This window comes from Hydra vulgaris, chromosome 03 (assembly GCF_038396675.1).
Source record: "Hydra vulgaris chromosome 03, alternate assembly HydraT2T_AEP".
In the NCBI taxonomy this organism is placed as follows: Eukaryota; Metazoa; Cnidaria; class Hydrozoa; order Anthoathecata; family Hydridae; genus Hydra; species Hydra vulgaris.
Window position 1 is genome coordinate 9,979,705 of NC_088922.1, and position 24,291 is coordinate 10,003,995.

Genomic DNA, 24,291 nt, shown 5'->3' on the forward strand with positions numbered 1-24,291 from the left:
AAATGTTGCATATCTTATTATTTGTCAATAAAATGTTAAGTGACTATTTTTTTATTAAACCTACTTTGAATTACTTTAATAGCTTCTTCTCTCCCTTGGTCGATTAGTGACAACTTTGTTTGTTCATCAATTTCATTTTTAACTTTTATTCTAATTTGCTCCATCATTGTTTGAAATTTTTCAAGTTCACCAAGTATTAACTCAAATTCCTTGTCATCTATATGCCTATCTACTAAAGCTTTAGAAATATAATTATTTATTGTATTTAGTTTTGAATCAGCAAGCACTTTAATCTTTTCATGCTTTTCTGCTTTTAAATTCATTTTTTTATTAACTTGTCCGCCTATTATTGATAACACACCTGCTCCTAATGCTGCACCTTCACATGCAATAACTGCTGGTGCTGCAATGATTGTTGATAAAAAACCAATTCCAATAGTTCCAAGTGCCATAGTGCTTGCTAGTAATGCATTATCAATTGCAGAAATTATTTTTACAGCTCTATGATAATTTTTACTTAGCGTTATTCTCTTTTCTCTCTTACGCTCTATTTCTTTTTGAATCTCGCCAATTTTTTTGTAACCGATCTGATTTTTCTTCAGGTGCATTAGGAAGAACAGGGTAAATATTGTTATTCTCAGTAGGTATAGCTGAATAAATGTTATTGTACATTTTATTATTGTATTTCATTTTAAATAAAAAAAATAAAAAAATTAACACAATAGATTAACAGAACAAAAACATCTCCTTTTTTATTAACACATCAGAATAAGATTTATTTACAATTGTTACTATAATATCATCAACAGACTCTGCTATTATACAATCTTGTAAACTTTTTAAATCTAAGTTCATGTTTTAATGAAACTAACGCAACACCTTTATTAACTACTACACGAAACTTTAAAAGAATATACTGATGTGATAGAGATTTTATTGTAATGTCGTGTTGTGCAAATACATCATATCTTCCATTTATTAATATTGCAGGATGCTGTAAATTTTTATGTGGTTTAAAAACTATAGGAAATGGTTCCGGTTGTTTATATTTGTTTATAAATTTATGCACTGGCATGCTATTTGACATTTTATTATATATAAATTTTATTATATATAATTTGAAAATCAAAAAATCATATTTAAAAATGGAATATTAGCAAATGGAGAATTTGGTCAGGGTTAGGGTTAGGGTCCTAATAATAAACCTGATCCTGTTGATGTATAACCATTTCCACTACGTAAGTACAATCCATCACCTACAGTACTTCCTTTACTCCATGGTCTCAAATATAAACCAGATCCTGCGCATGTTAATTTAACTCCTTGTCCCTTCTTTTCCATGTACACAATACCATTTCCAGCAATTTTATTAATCATAGTTGATCCAGCAGCAATTTTATTAATCATAGTTGAGCCAGCTTGCAACAGGACTGCTTTCAGGAATAGGCATTCCTGAAAGCAGTCCTGTTGCAAGTGGTGGTATAACTCTTGATGCTAAAGAACCAAGAAACGGTAAAAGTGCACCAATAAATCCACCTTCTATTTTAGAATTTTGTACTAGTTGTGTTTTACTTAAAATAATTGATACACCAGTACCTTTTTCATATGCTTTTCTAATTCTATTCAATTGTGTTGTTGTTACAGCTAATACATGTTCACCATTTAAATCTGAATGCGATAACTTAATTCTAGCTCCAATACCACATTCAATTGCATTTTTAATTTTTTCTATTTTTTTTGGTGAAAGATTTACTATAATATTAATATATTTACTCATTTTGTTATAGTTAGATTATTTTTTTTCTCTTATATGAAATCTAATAGCTAATTTTTCTCCTCGTAAATTTATCAGATTTCCATCTTGATCAACCAGTTTAGTCTCCATCTTTGAAATTGTTTTTAGTGTTATTGGTAAGTAAATTAAGTTTAATGGCTCTTGAATAATTTTATATCCAGGACCAACACTTAGGAAAAATGAATATATAACGTTTTCTGTTGTTCCATTTACATAGGATGATGCTATTATATCATTTGTTACACTTATGCTATTAATACTTAAAATGTTTACTATATTATCTGGTTCATAAGATCCTGTTTAATATACTTGACTGTTAAAACCAAGAATTGACCTAATTGAATTTATAGGTCAACTTTATAACCAGCTTCAATATTTAAAGTTGTTTTCAATGTGTTATTATCTGTTGAAAATATAATACTAGTTTCAACTCCATTAATAATTTTACTATTTTCATTAATTTTTTCCACAATATACTTATTTATATCATCAATCTCATAATTACCTTCTATAATGTTTATATCAATCCAAGTCGCTCCATTATCTGAACTATATCTAAAATTGTTATTTGAAGAATCAACATTTGGAAACTGTAGAATGTATCAAGACCAACTAATGCCATTTCATAATCGTTATCTTCACTTAGTTGTATAATAGGAGCAAACTTCTCTTTTATATGACTACTTTTATCATTCAATATTATATACATTTTTTATATACAAAAAAATTATTTTAAACTTTAGATGAAAAATAAAAATTATCTAATCCACTTCTATATTTTCCATTATCTATTTTAGAAGATAAATCTATGACAACAAATCCATGAGGTTCTGACCAAGCATCCTTAAAAAATCTTTTAAACTCATCTTCGTTCATATCACTAGAAACATGATCTCTATAAATATGACTTAAATTCTTTGCATCTTGAGGAAATAAGCAAATAAAATTGGCATTTTCTCTAATAGTTTGTCTAGGTAACATAAAATAATTTTGTGCAAGATAGAAACAATCTACATTACTATGTCTTCCTCTTATATAATATTTTTCACACTTATTTTGTTTTATTAATTGCAAATCATCAAATATCATCAAATTATTCTTGTTAATATCAAGATCCTCAGGATTTGGTACATCTTCATCTGTTTCAAAAAATTTACACTCCATATCTGCTTTATCTTTCAAATTTTTTGAAACTTCTGCAATTACAAGATCTGGATTTGCATTAAATTTTTCTATTTGGTCTTGTAGCTTAAATAGTTTATTAATAATTTCTTTTAGCAATTTTTTTTCAAAAGAGCTTTTTAATATTTTGTATTCTGGTTGAAAAAGAGACTTTCCAAAAACTTGTAAATTATTATAATCTAACCAACCAGGTCTTAAAAGTAGATTTAATAATAAAGTAGTTTTTCCACAACCCGACTTTCCAACAATAATTCCTCTTATACTTTTTGGTAACAACTTGTTATTACTTCGCTTATTTTTATTTACTTTCCATGAATAATCTATAATATCCATTTTTATATATAAGATTTTTTTTATATATAAAAATGTACTGTGTCAAATGTAGAAACAAAACAAATACACTAAACTTGCAAAATGTTGTGAGTAAAAACAATAGAAATATGCAACGTGGAACTTGCGCTATTTGAAGAACAACAAAAACTCAATTTGTATCATCAAAAAAAGGAGGAGATTTAGTGAGTTCAATTAATTCAATAACTAAAAAAATAAAATTACCATGGGCAAAGTTCCATGGTGAAATGCATTTACCTGGGATGAACTTTGCTGGTCCAGACACTAATTTGGATGAACGAATAACTTCTATTGATGCATATAAAGAATGGAGTAAACCTATAGATAGAGTTGATAATCCAGCTTACCATCACGATCTTGCTTATAAATACTTCAATGATACTGCAAATAGAAATAAAGCTGATAAAATTATGATTGAAGAAATGGATTCTATAAAAAATCCGAACGAGGTATTATAAAACCTATTATATCATCTAAAGCAAAGTTTGGGTTAGGTCTTTCAGACCCATATGAATTAGGTCTTTCAGACTCATATGAATTGGGTGTTGAAACTACTCAAAAAAACTACAAACGATCAAAGAAAAAGAAAAGGGTAAAGAATTGAAGTGGACTGACGAACTTGCAAACGAACTTCATAAACCAGTTGTAAAACATTTCAGAAAAAGAAAAGTCATTGTAAATGGAATTGATGAAATATGGGCTGCTGATTTAGTTGAAATTCAATCTTTCTCCAAATTCAATGACGGTATAAAATACTTATTAATGGTGATAGATGTTTTTTCAAAGTATGGATGGATTATTCCATTGAAGAGTAAAACTGGAGTTGATGTTGCTAATGCTTTAAATAAAATCTTCCACGAAAGAAAGTGTCAAAAAATATGGGTAGATAAAGGCTTACAATTTTATAATAAGCATGTTAAAGCTTATTATAAAATTCTAAGTTTTCAATTGGTGATAGAGTTAGGATAACTAAAAAGAAAGGAACGTTTGAAAAAGTATACACACCGAGATGGACTGAAGAAGTTTTTACAGTGTCACAAGTTCAGTTCACAGATCCACCAACTTATACATTAACTGACTATAATGGTAAAGAAATACAAGGTACTTTTTATGAACAAGAAATGCAAAAAACAGATCAAAACATATTTAGGATTAAAAAAGTTATTCGTAAACTCAAAAACAAATCATTAGTAAAGTGGTATGGTTATCCTGATTCGTTCAACTCATGGGTTGATAATAAAGAATTGATAAGTCTGATTTAATAGGAGTAATTTACTATTATGCGTAGGACTTCAATGAGCTTAGATTTCACTTGTGAAATTGATGTAACCATAATATATTAATATATTATAGTTGAGATAGTTGAAATATGATATGAGATTATGGTTAGGGATATGGTTGAAAAAAAATGTGCCAGAACCCGTATTTTATACTACTGTTGTCTCCTTTACAAACCTAAACTACACATTTCTGCAGTAAAACGTTGATGACAGATGTGGATTTCTCCGAACAATCTTCTGCACTCGACAAGAGAACCCTTTCTATTTAAGTGGTACAAAGCGAGTAAGAAACAAACTTGCATCTTGCAACAAAGCTTCTGTTTTCCAGCTCATCTGAAATTTGTGTATAAATGTTTCGTCCAGTCGACCCTTTCAAATCTTCTTTAGAGCGCAGAACTAGCCTATCAAAGACGAAATCGATAACATCATGTTGTACTTCTAACAGCCGCATCACAGTATAATCAACTTATACTTGGAAAGTGTTAGTAGATAACACATCATTTTGATAACACATCTTCAGATGTGTTATTAAAATGACTTCAGAATCCTTGTTATCAGTCAACTTTCTTGCAATCTAAGCATCTTTTTTTCTATCGTCTTTCAAAGAGAATTTGAAGCTAACGCAGTTGCAACTTTTTTTTTCTTTGTTTTTGAAGTTGAATCTTCAAATGGTAATGTAGGTCTGTCGAATTGTTTATTTTTACTCTCCTTTATTAATGTGGTATTAAAATCATTTTCAAGCCAAGCTAAATTATTACTTATAAACTTTGCATCGGTTCGTTTACTACGAGTCCATCACTTAACAGAATTATAAATAATTAAACAACACTGACTCTCGAACTTTTTGCCTTGAAACTTCAAATCTTGTTCTTTAATAAAGTTGTATGTAAGTATACTGTCTTCTTTACAATGCATTGACAGACTGTTGAGTCTAATAAATTGGTGAATTTCGTTTCTAGTGACACTCATTAAGTCTAAATAAAAACAGCAGTTTAACATCTGAAATGACTAACCCTAACCAAACCAACCAAAATAGTAACAATAATGTATATATATATATATATATATACATATTTATATAATAAAAAATATAACATATTAGACATTAAAGTTGCTATAAATATGTTAATTCCTTATCAATTTTAGTATAACAACTTTTAAAATCCAGATAGTATATAGAGTTATATTATAATATTTTAAAAAACGTAATACTTTATGTAAATGTTATTTATTTCCATATATTTTTTAAACAACATTTTTCTCACAATAATTTTTTTCTTCTAATTTACATTCGCCTCTACTTCAACCACATCATTAGTATATTCATTATAAACTTATGTTTATATCAACCGTTTTAAATTGTTTTATAATACTTATATAATAGTTTCAAACCATTATCACATTAGAATTCTGACTTGGGTTTTTATTCTTTTGTCCAATCACTAACGTACTGTGCTCTGGTTGCCGACATCTTTGTCAATTGAAAGGATTTGGACAAGTTATCAGTCATAGCGTAAGACTTATTAGAGAGATTGATGCTGAAAAAGAATTAAAAGGATTCCATCTGGCTCTTGCAACCAACGATTCTTGCTTTTGTCTCTAGGCAAGTATTTATTTTATACATACGTCTCAAAGTTGCATGATTGATTCATAATCATACCTTAAAGATCAAAAATTATCTCTCGCTGAGTTTAAATAAAAAATCAAAACAGCCCATTAAGTGTAATGAAAATCGCCGCGTAAAAGCGCAAAAGATCTCCGTCTTCTGTTTTGAACCCTAGTATTATTTATGTCCTTTTTTATGTTTTATATGCATCCGGAATTAGGCATATAGACCTCTACTCAGGGCCAGTGTATAAAGGGTGGCATGTATATATATAGGGGGACACGATATCTTCACCTCCCATATATCATACATCTTTTTATGTTAGCAAACTAGGATCTTTACTCAGAAAATTAAGTTGATATTTATTCATAAACATGTAGTGATTAATAAGTATTTGTTAATTGTGATAAATTACAAAAACAAACATTATTAAGGAAATTTATTTAAATTAGTAATTTTGTTCGTTACTTGAAGACCCCTCCCTATGAGCGTACGTACTTTATTAAAAACAAGAGTTAAAAACAAAAACAGGCTTAAATGAAATACGCTATATGTCAACTTAAAAATGGGGATTTTATTAATTTATAATGCCTAAACTGACCAATTACTCTTTATAAAATCTCTCCATAAAACATATAGACTCTTATAAATTCTAATCAATATTATGCCTCAATAAAACTTGCACGCAAAGAAACGAGAAAAATCATACATTACCCTGTAAAGTATCTACCAATAACTGTTCCAAAATGATATTTTGATTGCGTAGATATATAAAAAAGGTATAGTATATATAATTAATCACTTGTTCTTTCTTTAATAATTTATTTTATTTAAACAAGCAACTGAAAATGAAAAAGCTGCATTTACCAGTGCTGATATTAGTCGGCAAGGATTCGTTTATGACTCAAAATTATCAAAACTCTAAGATATACTATTTATTTGGTTTTGAAGATCAAGACTTTCTATTAGGATACGTTTGTTGATGTTTCTAACAACTTACATCATAAATTATTATAAAAAATTATGTTAGTATAACCAATGTTAAATGCAATGTTGTAACGACAACGGATTTCTGATATATAGCAAAAACTAACATTAAGAAAACGTTGTATTTAATTAGTCGAGGTCACAAAAAATAAAACGAAATTTAACACTAGATTGACCTCGTATGCCTACTGAGGAGCAGTAGTGAACTGGCAAATTTGAGCGGCCCGGGAAACCCCAAGTGGACCGGCCTCAAAAAAAACAAAACAATATAATATAAAATAACATTTTAATATAATATTACATATAAATACATACTTAATAAAAAATAAATAAATAAAAGATTCTTAACCATTTAAATATTTACTAATACCAGGAGCATTTTCTCTTATTTTATCTATTATTGTATAATTATTTAAATTAACCAAAATATCCTTCTTTTCTCCATAAGCATCAAAAACTGCAAATTATCTTGTGAAAAGGAAGATCTGAGTCTATTTTTTATAATTTTTAATTTGGAAAAAGTACTTTCACAAGCTTCTTGCGTCGAAGATAATGTTAAAATAAATTTATATGCAAAATAAACATTGCTGTATACTTTGCGATATAAATTATATTTAGCCAAGAAATTAAAACAGCAATAAATACAATTTTTGCAACTCTTTTTGTTTTTGAGGCATACTTCACTTATTATTTCTGAATCTGAATCAGTTAATTCATCGGTGTTATATATATCTTGCATAGATATTTTAAAGTCGTCCCATTTTGTCATTAAATCAGTTAATTCCTCCCTTAAATTTGACCCTGTAGCTGTTTTAATATATTTTACTAGTAATTTACTGAGCTCTTTTAAACTGTTTTCTGAACATTTATTGTCGGTAAAATTTTTAGGGTCTAATATTGCCATGTCTGCATATAATTTTCCATGATTTTTAAAACGGTTTTCTATAGTATTTATTGTGGCATCCATAATTACGTTAAACGTGGTTATTTTATATTTTTCGATTGGGTTTTGAAATTCATGATCTTCGATTATTTCGTCGGGCATTCTCTTTCGTCGTCTAAATCTCTCTTCTGGTATATCTTCTTCGACAATTATTTCACAATTTTCCTCTTCAAGTAGTGTATTCGCACGTTTAGAAAATGAATTTGACTTCTTTTACATTACTAAAATCACGTGAAAATTTTTTTAACGAATTTAATGTGCAAGTTACCATGTTATAAGCTGTTAAATAATTTAAATTGCTGGTTTGTAAATATTTAGATAATGGTCCAATATATTGAAAAAATTTTAAATAAATATGCGCTGTAAGTATAACTTTAAATTTCAATAAAGACTCCATTAGTGTTGATGCAGTGTGTCTAATTTGAGCATTGAAAGATACATTAGACACAAAATAATTCAAAGTTATCAATAAGTCTACATATAATGAGGTTTCTTTGTTATCATAATGCCCAAAATTTTTTTAAGTGCTGTTTCTTTTGCTGACCATCTTGTTTCACCTTTAACGTTAAGTCTCTGATACCTTATTTTTACACTGGTGTTTTCCCAAAAATTTATACGTTGATAAGATTCTCATAGAAATACGGCACACGAGTTGAGTATTTGAAAGAGAGAAATACTTTCAATTACCGAACTAGTAGCATCTGTGACAACTAAATTCAATACGTGGGCATAACACCAAACGTGAATTTGACCAGGCGATTCTTTACTTAACCAACTGGTGAAGCTATTATACTGTCCACGCATGCTTGCTGCTCCGTCTGTCGAATTACCGATACGATTTTTAATATGTAATCCACTGTTTTTAATAAAAGTACTAATTAAATTGCACATGTCTTTCCCTGTAGACGATTTGCAATTTAAAACAGCGACTACACGTTCATAAATATTTCCCTTTACATATCGGACAACAATTGAGCACTGATCCTTTTGTGTTATGTCCTGTGTGGTGTCAATTTGCAAAGAAAAATACCTGCTTCCTGTATATCTAACAAAATGCTATCTTGAATTAATTTTCCACTGGCCAAAATTACCTGGTTAATAGTAGATATGAAATTAATGAAATGAAAGTGCCTCTACCTTTAGTTCCCGCAGATGTTTCATTATTTGTCTTCTTTTCTTTGATGACTTTTGATAAATGTAATTTTAAAACAGCGTCATATTTAGAGAGTAGCAATATTATTTCTAAAAGATTACCATGGTCGTCTTGATTATTTTCAAGTGAAAGTGAAGAAACAGATTCAGATCGGTAAGCGTGAAAAGCTAATCCTCTTTTTCCAATTAATTTTACAACATCTATAATTCTTTCCAATACATGGTTTCGTTCAATAATATTTTTCTGACGTATGCTTCCTTCTTTTGTGAACATTAAAATATAAATATCTTTGCCTTTAGATTTGAACATATGACAATTTACACAATTTTCATGAGTTTTACTATTTTCATGTTCTTTAACACGTTGCAAAGTGTGCCTCCAGTCCGTCATTCCACGATTTACAAACGAACTCTCGTTTTTAATATCACTGTAAGCCAAACACATGGTACAAAATAGAGCTTTTTTTTCCAAACTATATGATAGCCAACGCTTATTTACTTTATCTTCTCTATAAAATATTAAATTTGATTTAAAAGGTAAATTAGTAATATCATCAATGGTTGGTTGGCATGGATGTTTTTAAAAAAACTCTTCATAATTTTGATTTCCTGGCCTTATGAAATAATTATCTGATAAGATATTAAACATTTTGTTTGTTGGTGTTATCATTTCATTATTGGCCTGGGTGGAAGTTTGGGGCTTAATGATAAGACTAAATTTGTCTTCTTCTAGCCCCGGTCATGTAATTATTTTTTTATAAGTTATGACTGTAAACTTTTTTTTTTCGGCAAAAGTGTAAATAAAAAAAAAAAAAAAAAAAAAAAGAAGTTGAAACTGAAGTTATTTCTTCGAGAATTGATGTTTCAACTTTATCTGCGCCAATGGGACACATAATAGTATCATCATTCCTCGAAACTGATGAACTTAAATCCAAATCCTTATTCAAATTTTCAATATCAAATGCATTGATCTTAGAAGTTGAAGCAAACATATCACTTAATTTAAGAGTATTTTTAGCAGCTTCTTGCATGATTTTTTGTCGCTTTTCTCTTTCTTTTTGAGCGCCTCCTTTAAATTTTCTTTTTTCCATTTTTTCTAAATAATAAACGTAAATAATTTAACAATATAATACAATAAGTATTTATTTAACCCATTAACGCCTAAACAAAAATTAATCGATAATTTATTCTTAAAGTTTGCATTGATAGTATACGCTTTAAGAAAATAAGATTTATCAAAAATGTATGAAAAGAACAATAAATCATCTTACATATATATAGTTTATAAAATAATAATAATATTATATAATTAAGATAAAATGAGCACTTCCAGTTGGATGCAATATAAGTTAACAATTTTGTTTAAATTGTTTCTATATATAAATTCTACGAGCCTGCGTCATTGGGTTAAATTAATTGATGGATAGTAAAACATTGGGGAAAAAATAGTTAAATAGACAACCTGTTAAGAGTTAATTTTAAATATCACCGGACGAAAGTGCAAGGTGAAAAAATAAAATGAAATAAATGTATAAAAACATATTTTCTTTTTATGTGATTGCAATACCAGTATTTGCTATTTTTAAACTATATAAATATAACATTATAAAACAAAAAAAAAAAATATATATATATAATATATAAAAATAACTATATAAAATATTAGAATTAAGAAAAAAAATGAGAATAAGATCTGCCAACAACGTTCTTACGATTTTTTATTTTTAAGATGCAATCTAAAAAATTTAAAATTTTGTCAAAAAACACGCTAAGTTCAGATTTATTATTAAACATGTGGTTGGTGATGTGAAAGAAAGTTTTTTCTGTGGTTTTATGGTGCTTTAAAAAGTCCTATATGTCTTATCGCGGATGCATATTAATGCATAATACTATATCATGTAAAAACCTTTTTTCTAAATCAGATTGATAATGCTAATTTAATTTTTCTCGATAGATTTGGAATAATTCTAAATCTTAACTATAAAACCTTTGTAACGATTTTATAGATAAGAATTAAGTCAAGAAATAGCAACATGCAACATTGCATGCTTTATGCTGAGCATTATTATAAAATATTTGAAACAACCTGAGTTTTGATTATAAAATATTTCAAGAAAAAGAAAAAAATGTTGCTTCATAACTTTATAAGAAAATGAACAATAAGTTTGTTTACTTGGTCATAGAAATAAAACAACCATTGCAATATTATCTTGACTTCTTTTATCAATTCTCTAATATTAAAACTATAAAATGCCTGCAACCAGAAAGTGCATTGTTTTTTTGATTTGTCGAAAAATGAAGATAATAAATATTGTTTTGTATATTATTTATTATTAATAATTATAAACTAGCTGTCATGACCCGTACGATACGGGTTGTGATAAGTCCGTTCGACACCCGACTATTTCTAAACTTGTTCTTAATTTGGTCTCTACACTTTAATTTATTATAAGGCAGGATTGAAAAGTCATTTTTTTCAAAAGAAATGACCTTTATAAACTAAATTGGAAATTTGAAAAAAAAAATAAAAACGTTTAGAAGGGGTCAATAATACCAACTTGCTACCTATAAAGACCTATTTAATTTCAGGTCAAGATATTGCATGTTGGATATTAAATTTTTTGTTATAGCCATTGAAACACAAGTTTTAAATGCCTATTACTAAAAATTTAGAATTCTACTAACAATGTCTTTACTCAAAATTAAATAGATGTTTATAGGTAGTATGTTAGATATTTTTTCCCCATTCTAAACTTTTTACTTTTTTTCTGAATTTCCAATTTAGTTTACAAAGGTCATTTCTTTTGAAAAACAAGACTTTTTAATCCTGCTCTATAGTAAACGGCAAAAAATTATTCGATTTAAAGTTTTTGGCTTTTGCTGTACTTACTTTAATATTTTTTACAAAATAAAAGTATCTTTAACTTATAAGACAGTTACATTTCTTCAGGTCTTTTTGGAAACTTAGACTATAATAATATTTACCCTCTCAATACTCAATATTTATCTAAAAAGCAAATTCATTCATTAAGCTGTTTTTACTGCCGAGTTAGGAAAATAAACTACTAAACCTGTTGTTTGTGTCAAAAATCGATACTTAATGCAAATAGAAACTTCGAGTACAAAAGGTGATAAAAGTATAAATGGTTTCCATACACATGTAAAAAAATAAAAATAAAAATAAAAAACAAAGCAAAAATGGCTAATAATCCATTCAAAACAATAATTCCAAAAATAAAAAATATAGAAATTTACTTGAGAAACAAAAAGGATATTTGTCTTGAAACAAAAAACTTTAATAAAAATTACAAAAAAATATTATATTCAACAAAAAAATACTTATAAAAACAATTTAAATTGAAACATTGCTTTATTATTATATAGCTTTTAGTAAATGGTATGAAGATTATCAAACTTTCTTTTAGTTTTTTGAATGCAATCAACATTCAGAACATTTCTTAAATTATGTTATGTAAGAACTTTCAAAAATTAGTCATAAGAGAAGGAATTTGACCTAAAAATGGAACAAAACTATTTATTGAGTACACCTAATACACATTAATTTGTTATATACTATTTATCTATTTGAAAACCGAAAAACGTGACTAAACAAACAACAAATAAGTAACTTACTTTGTTAGGCTGTTTTTCTTTTGTGAAAGTTTCAAGATTTATTATTGTAAGTTTGGATTAACAACTCATTTTAAAAAAGCAAGACTAAAAATAAATGAAAAATAAAAATTTAGATAAATTCATTTATACAACCATTATTACCAAGTTGCTCCATTCTGAATGACACTGCTCAATTAAGATCATTTATATTTAACTGACAATATGTAGGTAGAAAACCTTCATCAGGCCTTAAATTTCCGACACGGTGCAAAACTTGCCCATAGTCCCTAAAACAGAAAGGGTCATTATTTGAGGGAGGAGCTATTTTAGCCCTAAAGGAAGCAAATGGTAGAGAGACATTCTAACTCCTTAGGTGTTTAAAAATTTTTTGATTGACAGGATGATCAACATGGTTTCCAGTCCTTAAATTAGTCAAAAATGGTGGATATGGAGCTGATACAAGTTTTCCTGAATGTCAGCACAAAAATGAGTTGCAATCTAAAACTTCTTCACACTAACAACTGGTAAATATGGTTTAGTTCTGTGAGGTAGTTACTCTTTATAGCAGTATTATTTCTTGCTATGCAATGCATTATAATTTTTTTTGAGATTTAGTAACTCTTCCTGATGATCCAGCAATGGTGAAACTTCAAGTTGAAGAAAAAAGTTAGATAAGTGTTTTTTACTAATTTATATATATGTATATTTTTTTTTTAGTTTACATTATTTATATGTCGTAGTTTACATATAATATAAACATATAAACTTGGAATCTGGAAGAAGATCATATCAATCTTGTTGCCAGAACCATATAAAAATTACAATGTAAATATAATATAAAATAATACAGTTTATAACAAAATAATGATCCAAAACATTTGAAATATTAAATGGTTAAAATAATATCTCAAAAATATTTAAATATATTATCCGTTAAAAAAATAATATTCTTTAACTTATTTTTAAAAACAGAAAAAGAGATTGATGAATCTAAATTAAGCTGGACAATTCTATTTCAGAGATAAGGTGCTCGATAATCTATACAAAATTCATTAAACTTTGTTTGACAAAAGGGTTCTTTTAAATATTTATTATTTCACAAACTATATTTATGTAAAGTAAATAGATCTTTAAAAACATTTAAAAAAGTGTTGTTCATACAACAAAACGTAAAAGATAAAGTATTTTACAAGTTAAGTTCATAAACGTTTAATACATTCACATCTTTGAATAAAGGTTTTGTGTTTGAAAAACGATTTTAAATAAATATTATTTGCATTGCATGTTTCTGATGGCGGTAAAGACGTTGGAACTTACTTCCCCAGGCAATATTTGCATAGTCCATATAGCTATGAATAAATGAGTAGTATAGTTGTTTTAAATTATTTTTATATGTATATATATATATATATATATACAAAGCCAGCGCAATGAGGTTAACATTTTTTTTTTAGACGACAAAAGTTGTAATGGCACCCCCTCCCCCACTTGACACCTCTCGCCGGCACTGTGTTTTTATATACATACATACATACATATATATATATTAATATATATATACACATATATATGTATATATATATATATATATATATATATATATATACATATATATATATATATATATATATATATATATATATATATATATATATATATATATATATATATATATAAAAGGGGCGGATCCAGACCATCTAGTAAAGGCCGCTTTTTAGGTTTTTATGATTTGGGGAATCCAGAAAATCCAAGAAGGAAGGGAAGAGGTAATTTTGTGATTCGGTGGATCCAAAATTTAATAAAGTAATGAGGGGGGAAGGTGCGGCAATTTCCACGTTGAAATGATAAAACTTTTTAAGTTATATTTTTTAGAATAATAGTCTTACCCTATTTTACGTAAACAAAACTTGTCTACCTCACAATGAAATTACGTCAAATTGATAGCTAAACAGTCCAATTTTTTTTTGTACCACAAAATTTATTAAAATTTCTTATCACTTTAATGCACCCTTCCTAGTTTACTTTTATTTTTAAACAACATGCTTTGTTAAATATATATATATATATATATATATATATATATATATATATATATATATATATATATATGTATATATATATATATATATATATATATATATATATATATATATATATATATATATTTATATGCGTAAGAGAATTGAGGAACAATGTTACGTCATGTTCTTTACTTTTAAAAAAATCATTTTGAATACTTAATTTTAATAACCATAAAAAAATGAAATATTTATAATTCTTAAGAAACCTTTCCATATTTAACAGCAAACATATTAAGTTTATTGTTTTATTTCAACATCTTTTCAACAACAAAATCAATTTTATCTTTATCTAATATATGGTGGAGACTAGTACTTAATACATTTTATATTGATAACACTTTTAACAGAAATATTTTGTAGTCCTAGTATAACCACACGCTGAAGCTCTGTGTTACTTTATTTTATTGTTTCTCTAGGTATTTTACAAACAAAATGATAATTCAATATTTTGACATTAATTTTAATATCATTATTACAGTTATAATATTTAACAAATAATATAAATTTGTAATTATCAAAAGCTTATTAGTTTTTACTTTTAAAATTTGTACAATATTAGCTAACTTTGAAAATGTTATTAATGAATGTCATTTAATGAAACGCAAAAGTTTAAAATAAATTACTTTGCAATTTTTAAGATATCTAGATACAGCTATTGGGTTTAAAATTATTTTTTGACTTTATCAAAATAGAATTAAAGGACATCATTTTTGGCAAATGATGTCTTAATTTTATTTTGATAAAGGTTTATTAAAAAGAATTTTTATTTGTTTATTATATTTAAAAAAAAACTGATCAAAAAACTGATTTTTTTTTAATATACCTGATAAATTCTATTTCTTACGCTATTGAAATTTTATCATATAAAACAAATAAATAATAAACATATAATAATTAATTAAAACAATAAAATAATCAATTAAAAAAATAATAATTAATTATAAAACAAACATTCAATAAATTAATAAAAGTATAATTGATAATGTTAATAATAATAACTATAATAATAATAATTTTTATTATTATAACCATAACAAACGAGGTACTATATGACAATATTTTTAAAAAAGAATTATGGTCAAATTTTATTTTAAAAATTGATCAGACTTTTTTGACCAAGCTAAATTTTGATTGGACATTTTGTCCTAGACCTTAAAAAAAATAAATCGTGTCCAAATGCAGTTTGTTAACGATTATTAACAATTATAAGTTTGTAAACAATTATTAACAAGTTAAATTTTTTTTTTTTTTTTGCTTATGAATTTTTTGTGTGCTCTAGTTGCCTCCCCCCCCCCCTCCTTTCTCCTTAAATAATTTAAAAATAATTTTTTTTTTTTAATTTTTATATTAAACAAAGCATGTTGTTTAAAAATAAAAGTAAACTAGGAAGGGTGCATTAAAGTGATAAGAAATTTTAATAAATTTTAAGGTATTTTTTATCCATATTTTTATGACAAACAATACAAATATATATAAAATCTCTATATAAACAAAATTAGCTCATTACATAATTAGTTTTTTTAACACATACCTTGGCCTGTTGCTCATCAAATTCCAAAACACCAATTCCGTCTAGTTTTTAAGATCAATTTAATAATAAATAGATTAACATAGTTTTACAAAAAATTAAAACGAGATAATATATACGAGATAACCTATAATTAACAGATTAATATTAATTGCATGTTAACAAACTACTAATCTATTATTTATAGATAAACAGTTTGTCAACAGTAATGACAAAAATATCTGACCACTCATATTTATAATAGATATTAGTGCAAAATATTCATGCTGGTAACTAGGCTGTCAAAAATCTTAAAAAAGCTTGCCCAGGTACCCGTTGAACGAACGGGCGGGTATCCGTTAAAAAACAATATTTTTATAAAAGTTGTACTTATAAAAAAAAAACACAATAAAAACGTCTCAGTCAATGATGTCATTCCTTTAAAATTTCACTTAAATCTGAACTTTATTTTACATTAAGTGTCTAGGTTACACAACTCCCGATTACGGTTAAGAAAAACTAAAATGTCTACTAGTGTCCGGACTCTCGATTCGATAAAAACAAGTTCGGAACGGAACGGAATAAGAATTTATTCCGAATTACGGAAAAAATCTGTTTCGAGAAAAAAAATCTCGAAAGTCGGAAATTTATTGAATTTTTCAAAAATGTTCGTAATGTTTTGGCAATCATACTTTATCAAAAAATTGTAAGTTTATCATTTTTTGTCGAATTTTTTTTACTTTAATCCACAACATTTTTGAAGTAATTAGCTTATAGGATATAAAAAGTCTAAGGCATAAATTTACAGTTCTAATTGTTAGTTTTTAATTCTACAGCTTTTTACAGAAATAAAAAAATATTTTATGATAAAACAAACTTTATTTATTGTAATAATTAATCAGTGGACCTAAAATTCAACTTTTTTATCACTTGTTTAATCTTTTATATCACTTAGAGGAACTCCGCATTTGAGCTTTGACCTTCTCTGGCTTTTGACTGGGTTTGGAACAAATTCTCTGGTCAAATGGACACTCTTCTTTTTTCTGTTGTGAACCTTGTTCTGATGTTTTATTTATCTTTAGAGGTTTTGGGGTTGGTGATGCTTCCGGTGGTTTGCGGCTATCCTCCTTCTCTTCGACTTCCTCTTACATGATTGCGTCGGCCTCTTCTCTCTCCTCATCATTCAACAGTTTGATCTTAATTTTTTTAACCACCAACTCGTAGTTGACCTTGATGAGGGTTAATTTCTTGGAGGTGGAAGGATCCAAGTTCTGACTTTTTGAACTGATGATGTTTCCACTCTGTGAAAAGAGCCTTTCACTACTGCTTGAAGCTGCTGGGACACAAAGCCATTCTCTCGCCAATTCTGCCAGCAGAGGCAGATGTCCTTTGTTTGCTTTCCACCATTGTTATAGGTCCACTTTATGTCTGTCAAAGTACTTTGTCATTTATGACTCAAAATACTTTGTAATTTTGTAGATGGTGATCATGACAATATGCATGACAGGTTCACTGTCTGTTGAGAACTTTTCACTAACGAGTTTCAATGACTTAAGAGCTGGGAGTAATCCTTGCATCAATTCAAATTTCTCGAAATTTCTCGTAAACCAGAATTTTATTCGACAAGTCCGGACACTAATTCCGACGTTACGAAAGAACTCGGAAACGAGAAATAATAATTTATCGTTTCCAAATTTTTCAGTTTTTATCGAAAATTTCTCGAAATTTCTCGTAAACCGAAATTTTATTCAACAAAGTCCGGACACTAATGTCTACTGTTTCGGGTGCCAATGATGCACGGCACCCTTAGTTGACTGTGCACAGCAATACTAGTTCATCAAAAACATTCTCCTTTGGTAAGTCCGGTTCTAAATGATCCCGTGCTCGCTTTGACATTGGTTCTTCTGCTACCACTTCTATATTTCTTCCAATACTGGCATAACAATAGCTTCCATTTCAGCTCTAATGGCGGAGTATGTTTCAATTCGAATAGGGTCTTCAAAAAATTTTAAAAGCTTATGAATGTGGATCTAATACAAATGCTCTTGGTCCAGGTAGTACACTGAGTCCGTCCGGATAATATTGTTTTGTTATTTCAGTAGCAATGACATTTCTGCAATTATTGGTAGCAGTGCATTCGTCTGGTTTTGCTGCTCGAATATATAATAATGGTACAATAATGGTAACAATTATATTATTTTTTAAAACTTGAAATAAACATAAAATTACTGCTGTATATTTTTGGAATCAGCAGTACTATTATATAAATGGTTGTAGCATGATTAACATTAAATAGCTAACTTTTCGTAATTGTGAGGAAGAAATTCCTCTATACAAATACTGCGCTTAGCTGTCAGAGAAGCATTTTTTTTTTCTCCAAAAAACTGTTTTAAAGATTAGTTTCGTCGTTTAGTGCCATTGTTAGTATTAATATTTCGCAATAAAAGTTGATGTCGAAAAGCAAATACCCATCTCTGAAACAGAAGATTAATGCTACAAGTATTGGGAACATAACTGCAATAAAATAAGGAACAATTATTAATAAAAGAATTATTATGAAATAATATTCATTTGAAAAAAATAAATAATTATTCTTAATGACTATTGCTAAAGGATGAATAAAAACCAGAATGTTTTTACTTTTCGTAACATATATTCATACCTTTTGGTTACATAATCAAGTACTACTTAAATACTCTGCTAGTTTTGGGTTACTTTTCCACTCTTCTGAATCTTTTAAGCGTCAACAGCATTTTGGAAAATATCTTCCGAAGTTGCATGAGCAATTTTATGCAGTTTCAACTTAACTGCATCTTTAACAACACAACATCCATTAGCAGTTTTAGAAAGTCACTTTTCCCAAGCTTGCTCTCGATGAAAGTCACAAATTAAAACATTACACCCGAAAGAAAAAATTGGACTTTGTTTATACGATGATTGAGTTAATATTCAAAAAATTAAAAAAACAAGATTATAAAGCAACATTCCTCACCTGGAAACACTGATTCCAATGACCTTATTTCTTCATTTGAGAAATCAGTTAAACATAACTTTGGTTGAAATGTAGGGTTCCATTTTTTAATGCACAATAATGCTTCTGTGATAGCAGATGCGGTTTCATTTTTACACGCAAAAATAGCAACAACCTGATAATCAATGTTTGTTTTAACAACTAGAAAAAAAATCAGTAGAGCATACCTAGTTGTGCGATATGTTGCATCAAAAAAAATAAGCTCAGTTCCAAGAGTTATCTTTTCGCAAGAGTTATCTTTTCTGCAACATATCTTGGTAGATAAAAAACAATGAATCCTTAAGCACAGGATTATTACTTTCAATTATGTTTACACCTTTTGGTATAAACTTTATAATTACTTCTTGAAAAGTTATTTTCACTTCATTTATTTTATCATGCAAAGGTTCTTGCTCAATCAAAGATCTGCGAAGCTTTCTTCTTGAATTCAGTATATGATTTCGAATGGTCTTATCTATCGGAAAGTAAAGTTTGTTTGTACTTTGTAGATTACTATTGGCAGTAAGTTCTGCATGAACCAAAAGCTTATCCTGCTGTCTTTTATGTCAGGTCAGGTTATCCTGCAACTGGTAACATGTAAACCAGTACAATCTGCTTCATGTCCTGCTGCCTTGTAGAATACGCATTTTTTGGTTAAGGCTAGGAGATGCTAACTCCGACTTAAAATACTCCCCGCCTTGGGCTCTTGGTTGAGTAAAGGCTAGAGATGGTGTTTTGATAAAAATACTCATCTTGGGCAGATGTTAAATGCAACCGGCTACTGTCTTGCAGAAGGCCTCCAAGACAAAGGCTTAAGGGGTAAACAGATTCTACCTGCTGACCAGCCTCGCACCCTTTCTTCATCTATTAGGCTGGCGCAGATGTATTTTTAATATATTATTTCCAGTTTAGAATTTTGAATGCTGGATCTTCTTGACTCAATGCATGGGTTTGCTTGTGTCTCTGTTTTTATGACTAGGCAACTCATTCTATTATCTCCTAATGAGGGTACAGCTCTAAAAATAAAGCTTTATAGATCTGAGGCCGGCTGGTATTCAAGTTTTCCAAACTGTGTGGTAGCTCTCAGAGAGGCTGATTCCATCAACAGCTAAAAAATATCAAAGTATTAACTGTGCCATGTTGCGCATGGATGTCTCTGTTTGTACTTTTGGTGTGCAATGCGAAGGCCACATTTGGAGTCCTTTGTTGCGGCTTAGGGTTTATTAGTTGTAATGAGGCAATTGCTTTGGCTATTAAATTGTGTACTAAGTAATATCTATGCTTTGATTCAAGTTCTTTAACAAATTTAAAATGACTAAAGTACCAAATACTATAAAACAAAAAAACCATTGTCATCACCAAGTTCTCTATACCTATCATTCACTAATATTCATGGTCTTCGAAGTAAATTTTCTTCGGTTGAGTCTTATCTCTTGAAAAGTTTACCAGACCTAATTGCTTTTTGTGTAACTAATTTGAGTTCAGTTGTCTCATCTTGCGATCTTAGTTTTGATGGTTATCTTGGGTGGCATTTACATTCGTAAAAATTCACCCATTTGTCGTGAAACTAGGTTTGAATCCACAGACTATTCTTTCATGTGCTTTTGTTTAGCACCACTTCACTCTATCGCTTTTCTCTTAGTTCTATATTGCTCTCCTTCATCTCAAGACTGCACTCTTTTTGATGTTATTTCTGATTATATTGACCAAGTCCTCTCTCTTTATCCATCAGCTAATATAGTTGTTGTTAGTGACTTTATTCCTCACCACTCTGAATGGCTTGGCTCTAGTGCCAGTGATTCTGCAGGCATTAAAGTCTACAACTTTTGCCTTTCTCAATCCCTAACTCTAATAGTCAACTTTCCAACTCGCTTTTTAGACAACCTGAATCATTTACCTTCTCTACTCGACTTATGTCTTGTTTCTGATCCTAGTCAGTGTTCAGTTTCACCATATTCACCCTTAGGTGCTTCTGATCACAGTTTGATTTCTCTAAAACTTATATCTCATCCTTCTTCATCACCTGAATCCCCCTATTATCGTACCTCTTACAACTAGAGTAAAGCTGACTGGGATTTTTTCTGTGATTTTCTTTGTGATGGCCCTCGGGTAGAAATCTTTCGCCTTCCTGTCGACAAATTGTCGTACTTCTTACATAACTTCCTACGCTGTGCTGCTGCAATTGCCAATCGAAACCGTTACTTTCATATCTATCAGCAAAACAATTCTCCAGAAAACAGACGTCTGTTTATTACTGCTAGAAATCATTGTAAAAAGGTTTTATCTAACGCCAAAACCCGCTATTCTCAGGTCATGAAATTTCGTATCTCATCTCAAAAATTAGACTCTCGTTACTTTCGGAGAATCTTTAACCGTATTAACAATAAGGGCAAATCTTTAATTCCACCTCTCTTGTATGGCTCAGACTTTGTCACCTCACCTAAAGACAAAGCTGAATTGTTTGCTAAAAACTTTTCATCAAAATCATCTCTTGATTCCACTTGTTGTGTTCTACCTGATATTGCCAACAAACAGGTTGATCCATTGCTTGACATTCATATCACTCCAGCTTCTGTATCTAAAGGGATTTCCTGCCTAGACTCTTCTACAGCTTGTGACGAGGCCAACATACCTGTTATTGTCTTGCAGAAGTGTTCTCCGGAACTGTCGTTTATACTCTCAAAACTATTCAATAAGTGCTTATCAGAATCTTGTTTTCCAGCCTGCTGGAAAGCGGCATCTGTTATCCCTATCTTCAAAAATTCTGTAGAGTGATCTGATTCTTTTAACTACCACCCCATTAATCTTATTCCTATCATAAGCAAAGTTTTTGAATCTTTAATTAACAAACACTTAATTTCTCATCTTGAATCTAATAACTTACTTTCTGACCATCAATATGGATTTCGATCTTTTCGTTCTAGAGCTGATTTGCTAACAGTAATAACCGATAGGTTTTATCGTTCATTAGATAAAGGTAGAGAGGTTAAGGCCATCGCTCTTGACATTTCAAAAGCTTTTGATAAAATTTGGCATTTTGGTTTTCTCCATAAACGTTTTTCTTATGGTGTGTCTAGCAGCATCTGTAAGATTATTGAATCTTTTCTTTCCAATTGTAGTATAAAAGTTGTCCTCAATGGACAGCACTCTTCTTCTTATTCTGTAACTTCAGGGGTTTCTCAAGTTTCTATCCTTGGCCCTATACTCTTTTTAATTTACATCAACGATCTTCCAGATATTCTCACATCTTAGTTGGCATTGTTTACTGATGATACTACCATTTGTTCTTGTCGTGATAAGAGACCAACACTCTCTGATTGCTTGTAGGGTGCATTTGAGCTTGAAAAGGATCTCACTTCTGCTACAGCATAAGGCTCACAGTGGCTGGTGAGCTTCAATACAGATAAAACTCAATTTTTTTCAGCCAATCGTTATCGCAATATTTTAGATCTTCCTATATTTATGAACGGTGATGTACTGGATGAGTCATCTACTCTTCATCTTCTAGGATTAATACTTACTTCCAATCTTTCTTGGAAACCATATATCAAATCAGTTGCAAAACTAGTATCTGCTTTGGTTGCATCTCTTTATCGAGCTCGACACTTTCTAACTTTAGATTCCATTCTCTATCTCTATAAATCTCAAATCCGGCCTTGTTTGGAATACTGTTACCATATCTAGGGCGGGTTTTTTAATGATGCCCTTTCTCTTTTAGACAAGGCGCAAAAACGAATTGTAAACATAACTGGATTTGCTCTTGCAGCCCAACTCCAACCATTATCACCTCGTCGTAATGTTGCTTCTCTTTCTCTTTTCTATAAGTTCTATAATGGACACTGCTAACGTTTCTTGTGCCATCTACTTAAATTCATTCTCGTGTTACTCGTCGTTCAATTAAGTCTCATCCTTTTTCCGTGCTCCAAAAACTCTTATTTGTCTAGTTTTTTTCCAAGAATATCAGTTCTTTGGAATTCGCTTTCTTTATCTTGCTTTCCTGATTCATATAATTTGCAATTCTTTAAGCCGTCCGTCAATCGTTATCTTGCTCTACAATCTTCATCTTTTCTCTTCCAGTAACTTCCAACTTTAATTAGTGGTTGCTTGCAGCTTTGTTTGAAGCTATGTTTAAAAAAAACAACAACTCAAGATGCCGTCTCATTTCCGATACAGTATTAACACCTTTTTTTACTAACTCAGCAATTTTCACAATGAGATTCTCAGTAATGGGCTGACTGAGACCAGCACTCTAAACAATAACACTTCGTAAATTTCATAGAAAACTTTAAAAAACAAAGAAACGAGGTAAAAAAAAATGTAAATTTGAAAAAAATATAACAGGAAAATATTCACTTACATCACCTACTGCATGGTTCTTATGAACAGAAATATCAGGCAATACTTTCTGCACTTAAGTAAAATTTCAGGGTTAGATAAGGCTACACGGAGTTTTTTTGATGTTTCTTTTCTTAATTGTGTTGAATTTTATGGAAGCTGTAAAAATGAATTTCAAGTTGTTATAACAAAAATGAAAATATATATGTTTAGTTATGATATCAAAAAAATATTATTAAAGCTGTTTTTTACCATTATTCTGTTTTAAAGCTGTTTTTTATTATTATATGTACTCTATTATAACATTGTAGGATAATATAATATTTGTTAACATATCACAAAAAAGAATAATGTAAACTTAATAAATATATATATATATATATATATATATATATATATATATATATATATATATATATATATATATATATATATATATATACATATATA